The following is a 12,608-nucleotide window of genomic DNA, read 5'->3' as shown; positions in this document are numbered from 1 at the left end:
AAAAACTGTTTCCTGCTACTCTTTCATTTGCAAAGCATGTCCCCGTATCTTGCCTTTGGTATTCTGTGATGGAAAACTCGGATTTTTCTCATCCTCTGGTGAAGGCCGAAAGCAGAATGTTTACAAGATTTACGCAGGTGAAGATTAGCTAAATTCATGCTAAATACGCAAGCACTGAATCATGCTGACTATTATGCTAAATACGCAAGCACTGACCCCAACTTTTAGGCGGGATTCTGACTTAGAGGTGTTCAGTCATAATCCCACAGATGGTTGCTTTGCACAATTGGCTCCTCAGCCAAGCACATACACCAAATGTCTGAACCTCTCATACTGTAAGAAGTTTAACAACACAAGGGTTAAAGTCCAACAGGTTTATTTGGTAGCAAAAGCCACACACCTGTTGGACCTGTTGGACTTTAACCTGGTGTTGTTAAACTTCTTACTGTGTTTACCCCAGTCCAACACCGGCATCTCCACATCATGCCTCTCCTACTGAGCAGGATTAGTTTACAAAAACACTTTTTATCATCAATAGGGTAAAACTAATCTGTCTCATGATGGTCTAAACCCAGCTCACGATCCCTGTATGCTGATAAGCATTTTCCATTGCTTGACAGAAATTTATGGAACCTTAATTTTTACAATTTAACTTCCACCAGCAGCAACAGATCTACTAACTGCTCAGCTGAGACTCTGAGTTCAGCTGTAGCTTTTAAACCCACCCTAACAAGATGTCCCTTTTAAAAAAGACAAGAACCACACTTGTGGCGCAATCTTAAATGCCTTCACACCACGCTCCACTGCAGCAAGGGGTCGGAGAATTTGGTGGCCAGCCAAATCTCTGTTCACTGCGGCGGGATGGGAAAATCCCGCTGGGATGAATGGTGATAAGATTCCAGCCATGGTGTTATCTGACTCTAAAGGCATATTATAGCATTCACACCATACCATGGCAGTCACTCAGCTTGGTCACAACCTTCAGCACACTATTAATTGGCATTTACATAACATGGGCGAGATTCTGACTTTTAAGCCCATTCACCTGCCATATTGTAAAAAAACTGGCCCAATGACATAAGGAACACCATATGAGGTCATCAAGCCTGATATCCATCTCCAGATGTGGGGAACAGTCCCAATTTTGGAGCATACTTGGAGCACCGTCCCAGGACGGCATGGTGGCACAGTGGTTAGCACTGCTGTCTCACAGCGCCAGGGATCCAGGTTCAATTCCGGCCTCAGGTTACTGTCTGTGTGGAATTTGCACATTCTCCCCGTGTCTGCGTGGGTTTCCTCCCACACTCCAAAGATGTGCGGGTTAGGTTGATAGGCCATGCTAAATTAATCCTAGTGTCAGGGGGATTAGCAGGGTAAATGTGTGGGGTTATGGGAGTGGGGCCTGGGTGGAATTGTGGTTGGTGCAGACTCGATGGGCTGAATGGCCTCCTTTTGCACTGTGGGGATTCTATGATATTAGTCTGCCCGTAGAATGGCATATGTGTATGTTTCAATTCAGCCTCTTATTCCTCCTAGTGGATGGAATTTTGTGCACATTCAACTCTTGAATTGAATGAGAATAAAAATGGGGAACATAATTGATGCGCATCAATTGGACACGAGGCTCAAAGCTTCGGTAAAAGAAGGCTTTTATTAACTAACAATGGAACTATCAGAACTTTAACACACTATCCCAGACTGAAGGGGTCCCATCCGAGCAGGGGGTCTTATACCTCTTCCAAGAGGCGGAGCCCGACTGGGATGTGCCACAACAGTAGCAACCACAGGTGTATCAATCCCACCCTAGCCCAACAACAACATTAGTACAATCCCACAGTAACCTATATACATTCCTATAGTGCTGGCCAGCCCTGGCCCAGTACTATCCAGTGGGAACCAACGATGGTTCACCACATTCACCCCTCCTTTGAGAACAAAGGCCGGCGGGGTACGAAAACAAACTAAAATGTCAACAGATTATAAGTTCAGACGGTCTGGAGGACCACACCGTCGCTGTGACCTCCTCAATACCGGCGGTGCCACCGGAGTAGGCACTTGCGGTGGCGTTCTCCCCAAAACGGCGTCCAGCTGTTCTCCCACGGACTCACAGGCCGGTTGACCCTGATGAGACGGTAGTGCAGGGGATCCTGACACATTCTGCGGTGGCGATGATCTTCGGGGCTCAGGCAAGCTGTGCATTGGAGTAAAACTGTTAAGCACTGGTCCCGATGCTGTCCGCGCTACGTCCGGGGGAGAAATAAGGGATAAGGGATTCGTCACTGGGGGTATGGGAGCGACAGGAGTTGCTACGTCCCCTGCGGGCGCCAGGTCTCGGATCGAGACTGTGTCCTCTCGCCCGTCAGGATATGCCACATAGGCATACTGAGGGTTGGCGTGGAGGAGGTGGACCTGTTCGACCAAGGGGTCGGACTTGCGGGCCCTTACATGTCGCCGCAGGAGGACGGGTCTTGGGTACGTCAACCAGGCTGGTAAAGATATCCCCGAGGAAGACTTCCGAGGGAATGAGAACATCCTCTCGTGGGGAGTAGCATTGGTTGCCGTACACAGGAGGGAGCGAATAGAGTGAAGCGCATCAGGGAGGACCTCCTGCCAACGGGAGACTGGAAGGCCTTTGGACCTCAACGCCAATAGGACAGCCTTCCAGACTGTAGCATTCTCTCGCTCCACTTGTCCATTACCCCTAGGGTTGTAACTCGTGGTCCTACTAGAGGCAATCCCGTATGAGAGCAGGAATTGCCTCAAGTCATTGCTCATGAACGACGAGCCCCTGTCGCTATGGATATAGCTGGGGTACCCGAACAGGGTAAAAAGATCACGGAATGCCTTGATCACCGTGGCAGCCGATGTGTCTGCGCAGGGGACAACAAACGGGAACCGGGAGTACTCATCTATTATGTTCAGAAAGTACACGTTCCGATCTGTTGAGGGAAGGGGGCCCTTAAAATCAACACTCAGCCTCTCGAAGGGGTGAGTGGCCTTGACCAAATGTGCCCGGTCAGGTCGGTAAAAGTGCGGTTTGCATTCCGCACAAATCCGACAGCTCCTTGTCACTGACCTGACGTCCTCCACCGAGTAAGGCAGGTTGTGGGCTTTGATAAAGTGGTAGAGCCGAGTGACCCCAGGATGGCGCAGGACATTATGGAGGGCGTTCAAGCGATCCTCCTGAGTACTAGCGCATGTTCCGCGCGAGAGGGCATCCGAGGGCTCATTGAGTTTCCCTGGACGATACATGATATCGTAGTTATAGGTGGAGAGTTCAATTCTCCACCGCAAGATCTTGTCATTCTTGATCTTGCCCCTCTGCGAGTTGTTGAACATGAACGCCACGGACCGCTGGTCCGTGATCAGGGTGAACAACTTCCCCGCCAGGTAATGGCGCCAGTGTCTGACGGCCTCCACAATGGCCTGGGCCTCCTTTTCCACCACTGAATGCCGAATTTCGGGGCCTTGGAGGGTGCGGGAAAAACGCGACGGGCCTGCCTGCCTGGTTAAGTGTGGCGGCCAGGGCGAAATCAGATGCATCGCTTTCCACCTGAAAAGGGATGGATTTGTCTACCGCGTGCATCGTGGCTTTCGCGATGTCGTGTTTCAATTCCTTGAAGGCCAATTGGGCCTCTGGCATGAGTGGAAAAGTTGTGGACTTAATAAGCGGACGGGCTTTGTCCGCGTAGTTGGGGACCCACTGCGCATAATAGGAGAAGAAGCCTAGGCATCTTCTCAGTGCTTTTGCGCTAGTGGGCAAGGGAAGTTCAGCAAGGGGGCGCATACGGTCGGGATCAGGGCCAATGACCCCGTTTTCCACCACATATCCCAGGATGGCTAACCGGCGCGTACGGAATACACACTTCTCCCTGTTGTAGGTCAAATTCAGGCGAGATGCAGTGCGTAAGAAGTTCTGGAGATTTGTGTCATGGTCCTGCTGATCACGGCCGCAGATGGTGACATTATCCAGGTACGGGAAGGTAGCCCGTAGCCTGTTCTGGTCCACCATTCGGTCCATAGCACGCTGGAAGACCGAGACCCCATTGGTGACACCAAATGGAACCCTAAGGAAATGATACAGACGACCATCCGCCTCAAAGGCCGTGTATTGTCGGTCCTCTGGGCGAATGGGGAGTTGGTGGTAGGCGGACTTAAGGTCTATGGTGGAGAACACCCGGTACTGCGCAATCTGATTGACCATATCAGATATGCGTGGGAGAGGATACGCATCCAGCTGCGTATATCGGTTAATGGTCTGACTGTAATCAATGACCATCCGGGGTTTGTTCCCGTTCTTGACCACCACAACCTGTGCTCTCCACGGACTAACACTGGGCTGTATGATCCCTTCTTTGAGGAGTCGCTGAACCTCAGATCTGATGAAGATCCGATCCTCAGTGCTGTAACGCCTACTTTTAGTCGCGATGGGCTTGCAGTCTGGTACCAGATTCTGAAATAAAGAGGGTGTGGTGATCTTTAACGTAGAAAGATTGCAGGCGGGGCGCTTTGGACAATTTGGAGACTGCAGCTGTTCTCCCACAGTCAGCGAAGGGAGTGGCCCACCGTACTGTAGGATCACACTCTTCATGTGGACCATAAAGTTTAGTCCGAGGAGAATTGGTGCGCAAAGATACGGCAACACAAGGAGCCTGAAACGCTCGTAAATTGTGCCCTGTACTTTCAAAGTTACCACACAACGTCCAAGCACAGCGACAGACCGGGACCTTGATGCCATAGAGATTGTCTGTTTGGCAGGTTGAATCTGGAGTCCACACCTCTTCACAGTGTCAGGGTGGATAAAACTCTCAGTGCTCCCGCTGTCAAACAGACAATAAATCGCATGATTGTTTACCTGTATATCCATCATCGAACAATCAAGCCTGTGAGGCTTAGCCTGGTCCAGGGTGATCGACGCCACCGTTGGTCCGTGAACGTCACTGCAGGCAGCTGAGGTCGATGCTGAGGACCCCTGCTGGTCGCTCATGGTCATCGTCGACCAAAATGGCCGCCCCCATGAATCGCACATAGGTGAGGGCGCCAAACTTAGCGACCCCTGGTGGTTATCCTCCTCCGACTCCGTCGACCGCAATGGCGTCATCCTGGACTCGCACGTGGACGAACCCCGTGAGTACTTCGACGACGATGGTGATGATCCCAGTTCCGAAGGGTCACAGGCCGCACTGCCGTTCCTGGGCTTCGATCTGCACACCTTCGCATAATGCCCTTTTTTACCGCATGCGGTACAGACTACCGCTTTAGCGGGACACTTTTGTCGAGTATGTTTGGCTCCTCCGCAGAAGTAGCACCGCGGGCCGCATGGGGCTGCAGCCGTCGTCTGGTCCACATGGGAGCACGCCATAACACTGCACATCAAGCCCGAGGGGCGAGGAGGGATTTGCGACTGCTCCTGCCACGTTGTCTCCACGTGGTCCTCCGGATACAGGACTAAGCTTTTCGAAGCCGCCTCGAGCATTTCAGCTAATTCCATGGCTTGGGTCAGGTTGAGATTCCCCTTTTCTAGCAGCTTGAGACGGATGTATGAAGACCCGACCCCGGCCACAAACGCATCTCGGGCGAGGTCATACATGTACTGCTCAGCCGACACAGCTTTGCAGTCACAGCCCCTGGCTAGCTGTAAGAGCTCATTGGCGTAGTCCTCCATGGTTTCGCCCGACTGCCGACGTCGTGTGGCGAGGAGGTAACGAGCGTGGATCTCGTTAGGAGGTTTCGTATCGTGCTTTTTTAGAAGCTCGAGGGCCCTCGGGTAAGTGGTGGCCGCCCGGATCGCGAGGTAGACTGTGTCGCTTACCCTCGCATGGAGGACCCGGAGTCTGTCATCATCTGTGGTGACTGCTGCGGAGGCTGCTAGGTAATCTTCAAAACACTTCAGCCAGTGGTCGAAGGTGTTGGAAGCGCCCACCGCACGTGGATCTAGCGTCAGACGTTCTGGCTTAAGGATTTGCTCCATACTCTCCTTTCTTTTTTTTCTTCCGTCGAGAGTTTAATTTTAGTTAATAAAATTGATGCGCATCAATTGGACACGAGGCTCAAAGCTTCGGTAAAAGAAGGCTTTTATTAACTAACAATGGAAGTATCAGAACTTTAACACACTATCCCAGACTGAAGGGGTCCCGTCCGAGCAGGGGGTCTTATACCTCTCCCAAGAGGTGGAGCCTGACTGGGATGTGCCACAACAGTAGCAACCACAGGTGTATCAATCCCACCCTAGCCCAACAACAACATTAGTACAATCCCACAGTAACCTATATACATTCCTATAGTGCTGGCCAGCCCTGGCCCAGTACTATCCAGTGGGAACCAACGATGGTTCACCACAATAATAACTTGCTTACAAAAACAGGTAGTAAATCTAAATATCTCATTTATAGGACCCATTGATGTTTCTCCTGTGTACAGGTTCTGAATTAGAATATCCCAACTAAGCCTATTCCACTTACACCTTTCAAAAGGCATGTTAGATCCAGCTCCACACCTGGCTACAGAAAATGCTAATTTTCCATTAATTATAGTGATTTTATTTAATTTATTATTGGCACATGTATTAGCATACAGTGAAAAGTGTTGTTTCTTGCGCCCTATACGGACCGTATGTACCGTACAAAGAGTACATAGGGGAGCAGGAAAGGAGAGAGTGCAGAATGTAGTATTAATCATAGCTAGAGAAAGATCAACTTAGTGCGAGGTAGGTCCATTCAAAAGTCTCTCAGCAGCAGGGAAGAAGCTGTTCTTGAGTTGGCTGGTATGTGACCCCAGACTTTTGTATCTTTGGTGGAAGAGAGAATATCCAGAGTACGTGGGGTCCTTAACTATGCTGGCTACTTTTCTGAGGCAGTGGGAAGTGTAGACAGAGTCAACGGATGGGAGGCTGGTTTACGTGATGGACTGGGCTATGTTCACGACCTTTTGTAGTTTTTTGTGGTCTTGGGCAGAGCAGGAGGCATACCATGCTGTGATACAACCAGAAAGAATACTTTCTATGGTGCATCTGTAAAAGATGGTGAGAGTCAATGTTAAAATAAAAATGAGCGAACAGCAAATTGAGGAAATCAATCTCTAATTGTTTAATGAGCTTGCCTGGGGACCTAAGTAGTTGAATATATTGGTTGCTTTTCACACAGCATCAAAACACACATTGTTTGGCATCACCTGTGAAAAGTATCATCATTTCATTCTAACACTTCAAATCTCCCACATATATTGTATCACATTTCCTTACAGACTCATATCCTTGTCTGTACTTGGAACAATTAGCGTTATATCAATGTGACATAGTACTGAGCTGTCAGAGATAACTAATATATCAGTGGTTTTTAATATGGCTTATGTGTGTACATGATTAGGTGGAGTGCATGGGGATAATGAATATGGGTCGAGTGAGGTCGTGCTGAAATCGTTCTCCCTTCAGGAATTAACCTGCCGTGCGATTGCAAACTTGCGCAATACCCCAAACAATTCATTTAATTATTTAGCTCACTTGCTTCCTCCGCGCTTTACTGGACCACCCCGCAGGGGAACATTTCCAATCCTTAACTCCCACTCTCTGCTGTCTGTTTAGCACAAGTTTTTTTATGTGTTCTGTGACCTCTGACCCCACACCTTTGTCATCAGTTTCCTATGTGACATCTTAACAAAAAGCCTTGGGCGGGATTTTCCAGTCCTCCCGCCCCGTGTTTTCCGCGGCTGAGGTGGCTCACCATTGGCTGCCGATGGGATCTTCTGGTCCTGCCGATGTTGTCTACGCTTGTTTGTCCAGCTGCTGGGGAACCCACCGCCAGGGGACTGGGGGTGGGAGAGGTCGCCGTCTGCGGGACTGGAAAGTCCCACTGACAGAGAGGGCCGGAAAATGCGACACCTTGTCTACACTTTCTGTTATATCTTCAAAGAATTCAGTAAGGCTGGTTAAGAAATCTTCTAGTTTGACTACTTAAGTCTTTTGCAAGAAGAATAGCGCCTGTCAGAAACTTTCCCCCCATTCCTCAGTGCAGCTGTTAGCTGAGCAACCCACTCTAAGATGTAATGGTTCCTGCCAATAGTTCACAAGTGGGATTAGTATAGATTGGTATTTGATGGTGAGCATGGACATGGTGGGCCGAAGGGCCTGTTTCTGTTCTGTATGACTCTAAGTGGACATAAAGGAGGAGATGTGTAAGTGACTCACTTGATGATTTTTCTCCTGCTGAATAAGTGATAGTTTCTTATTAGTGCCCATCTCTTCTAACAGTATTTAAAAAGAGAGGTGAAGTTGCCCAGGGAACTATTAACCAGTTAATGTCAATGCAGAAAAGTTCAGCAGATCTTTACTTCACAAACTATTTTAGGGGCGGCACGGTAGCACAGTGGTTAGCACTGCTGCTTCACAGCTCCAGGGTCCCGGGTTCGATTCCCGGCTCGGGTCACTGTCTGTGTGGAGTTTGCACATTCTCCTCGTGTCTGCGTGGGTTTTCTCCGGGTGCTCCGGTTTCCTCCCACAGTCCAAAGATGTGCGGGTTAGGTTGATTGGCCAGGTTAAAAATTGCCCCTTAGAGTCCTGAGATGCGTACATTAGCGGGTAAAATATGTGGGGGTAGGGCCTGGGTGGGATTGTGGTCGGTGCAGACTCGATGGGCCGAATGGCCTCCTTCTGCACTGTAGGATTTCTATGATTTCAAGATCAAATAACAATGTGTCTAGCAAAGGAAAACATAACGAAAAATGACATGGGTTTCTAAAAGCCAGGATTTCTTAACCAACCTTATTGAATCTCTGAAGTTATAACAGAAAGCATAGAGAAGGCTTTGGTAAAGTGTCACATAAGAAACTGATGGCAAAGATATGGAATTAGAGGTCATGCAGCAGAATACATTGAAAGATTAGTGCTAAACATACAATAGAGAGTAGGAGTCAAGCCTTGTATTGACAGAGAATGCTGGAAACAACCTGGCCCTCAACACTAAGAAGACCAAAGAACTCATTGTGGACTTCAGGAAGTCCAGAGGCAGCACACACCCCAATTTACATCAATGGGGTAGAGGTGGAAAGGGTCTGCAGCTTCAAATTCCAAGGCGTCCACATCATGGAGGACCTCTCATGGTCCCTCAACTCCTCCTCCCTAGTGAAGAAGGCTCAGCAGCACCTATACTTGTTGAGGAGGCTAAAGAGAGCCAACCTGTCCCCACCACAACGTCTCTCAAACGTCTACTGGTGCACAACAGAGAGCATCTTGTCGAACTGCGTCACGGTGCGGTATGGCAGCTGCTCCATTTCTGACCAGAAACTCTGCAGCGAGTAGTCAAAACTGCCCAATACATCATTGGCACCCAGCTACCAGCCACCCAGGACATTTATCACAAACACTGTCTGCGGAGATCTCTCCGCATTACTAGAGATCCCACCCATAGACTGTTTGCCCCCCTGCCATCTCGGAGGCACTACAGATGCATTCGAGCCCGTGCGGCCAGGTTCAGGGACAATTTCTTCTCCAGAGCTGTTACCCAGCTGAACTCTGTGCTTTAACATATTCCCAGGCAATGGGCAATACACTTAATGACTATTGGCACTATTTTATAATGACTACTTGCATTTGCTTTTTTCCTTTGTATCTTAGGAGCCTGCAAACTCGCTTTTCATTGTATTTATATACTATACAATGACAATAAAGTTGAATTGAATTGAAAAAATGGGAATTGCTGTCCCATGGGACCACTGTGTGTCACAGTAATGTACATACAAGTGGTGTGGACTTTGAAATTGAGGAATAGTGTGAACAATTGCAGATGGTACCCAATGGGAGGTGTGAGTGATAATGTAGAGAGCTGTACACGGATACAGAAAGCTATAAATAGACTTCCAAAGTCTGTGGATAAATGACAAAGGAAATTCGATATGGTGAGCTTCTTCACTTGGAATGAGGAATAACAATCATTTTGTGGATTGAGACCCTTCCTGTCTCATGAGGAAACAAAAGGAATATTCAAGACTGTTTTGCCATCCATGCCTTTCTTGCAACTAATTCCAGAAGTTGTTGAGAGGTCTGGATAGGGTAGACTCCCAGAGGCTATTTCCAAGGGCTGAAATGGTTGCTACGAGAGGACACAGGTTTAAGGTGCTGGGGGGTAGGTACAGAGGAGATGTCAGAGGTAAGTTTTTCACTCAGAGGGTGGTGGGTGAGTGGAATCGGCTGACGTCGGTGGTGGTGGAGGCACACTCGTTGGGGTCTTTTAAGAGACTTCTGGATGAGTACATGGGATTTAATGGGATTGAGGGCTATAGATAGGCCTAGAGGTGGGGATGTGATCGGCGCAACCTGTGGGCCGAAGGGCCTGTTTGTGCTGTGGCTTTCTATGTTCTATGTTCTATGTTCTAATTCAAAAGGGTAATTTCAAACGGAATGGGTCATTCATACACTGGCTTTCTCAAACTCGCAAAGTGTCAGATGACAACACAAAGATGTGTAATCGGCACACCACCCCCTTTTTTTGGGAAGAATACTTTGAAGTTGTACAAGTCACGTGATAATAAGACCATCTTGTTGTCTACTTTAACCATTCAGCATGAAGCGTGCAATTGAAATTCCACTGAAAGCCATCGAACCATTGCAAGCAGAGATAATTAACAGAAATGCTTTGGAAGTGGAAGAAGGCCCACCCCCACCCCCATCCCCCAGCCTCTTCCAATTTCAAGTCAACTTGAGAACCAACCTCCTAGATAGTTGACTGCAAGACGCCTCACGGTTTACTGAGAATCCTCTGCTTTACAAGACTTCTGTTTCAATTAAAGCACCAGCTTCATCTAAGAAACTGCAGCTTGCCACAAAAGAGTTAATTATAAGTTCTAACTGTATTCTTTTACCTACAGTTGTCTCTAAGCTTGGTGTGTGTGAGAGACGAGTGATGGAGATATTGTGTTTTGAACATTAAGGGTAAGTGTGTAACAATTAATAGCCACCTTTATTTTTAAACTCGCAAAGTGCTTGCTGCTGGAATTATTTAATACGGCCAATTGCTCTCAGGTTGAGAAAAAGCACACACTTACATGTGAATACATCGATCGCAGGCAGTAAAACAGGAATACACAAATTCTGTCTGTGATGTTCAAGACGATGCTGACGATCACAGACTACAAGGAGCACCATTGGAAACCCCATGCTGGGAGGCAGTGGTGTAGTGGTATTGTCACTGGATTAGTAATCCAGAGACCCAGACTGATGCTCTGGGGACCTGGGTTCGAATCACACCACGGCAGATGGTGGAATTTGAATTTAATAAAAAAATCTTGAATTAAGAATCTACTGATGACCATGAAACCATTGTCGATTGTTGGAAAAACCCATCTGGTTCACTAATGTCCTTTAGGGAAGGAAATCTGCCATCCTTACCTGGTCTGGCCTACATGTGACTCCAGAGCCACAGCAATGTGGTTGACTCACAACTGCCCTCTGAACAAGGGCAAGTAGGGATGGGCAATAAAGTCTGGCCAGCCAGTGATGCCCACATCCCATAAATTAATTTTAAAAGATCATCTAACTGTGTAACATAGATCATCAACCAACAGACTGTGTACCATGATTGAACTGAAAATACACACTCATTCCGTACGTATATCATACTGCAGGACAGATGTGGAATTAGCATGCCGCAGAAAAATCTCTGGTGGCACGGTGGCACAGTAGTTAGCACTGCTGCCTCACAGCGCCAGGGCCACGGATTCAATTCCCGGCTATGGACACTGCCTATGTGGAGTCTGCACGTTCTCCCCGTGTCTGCATGGGTTTCCTCCAGGTGCTCCAGTTTCCTCCCACAGTCCAAAAGATGTGCTGGTTAGGTGCATTGGCCATGCTAAATTCTCCCTCAGTGTACCCGAACAGGCGCCAGACTGTGACGACAAGGGGATTTTCACAGTAACTTCATTGCAGTGTTAACGTAAGCCTACTTCTGATACTAATAAATGAATTTTAAACTCAAAAATCTCATTAGTCAGCACTCAGCGATACTCCCAGGAGTACCTGGTGCATTGTTCATAAAACATGGTAAGATGAAAGATGACCAATGTGCAGGTGACGTCTTACCCAACCTGAACATAGACAAAAGGTTCAAGTACAACACCCAACTGATGGCAGCTGGAAACCACCCGCATATGTCTAGAACAAAGCTCACCTCAAGTACTAACCCCGAATGACATGACAGTGTCGGGAAACAGATGCCAAATCAGATCAATGCCATCACCAGAAATACCGAGCAACCTACTGCAAGTGGAACATGGCGTAAAATGCAACACAAACAAAGCACCTTTCTGCAGCATTCTGAACATAGACAGCAAACTCCAGAAAAGATGACTGTACGAATAAGTTGATACATCTCCGAGACTTGAACAATAACTTATTCGGACACAATGTTACTTTCATTTGCTGTCATGTAAAGTTTGATCCTTTAAGTGTAAGCCTTTGTTGTAGAAAAAAGGAACATGTTGTGATATAGTGCATATGTACCTAAGGGTGAACATCTTAGACTGCTGTAATCTTTACAGGAAGTAATGCATCAGTCCCGTGACCTAAGTCTACAGCAACACAAGTCAGAGACGTATCTACTCCTCCTATTGTAACTCGATCT

The sequence above is a fragment of the Mustelus asterias genome, chromosome 23 (assembly GCF_964213995.1).
Source record: "Mustelus asterias chromosome 23, sMusAst1.hap1.1, whole genome shotgun sequence".
In the NCBI taxonomy this organism is placed as follows: Eukaryota; Metazoa; Chordata; class Chondrichthyes; order Carcharhiniformes; family Triakidae; genus Mustelus; species Mustelus asterias.
This window is presented reverse-complemented; position numbering follows the sequence as displayed.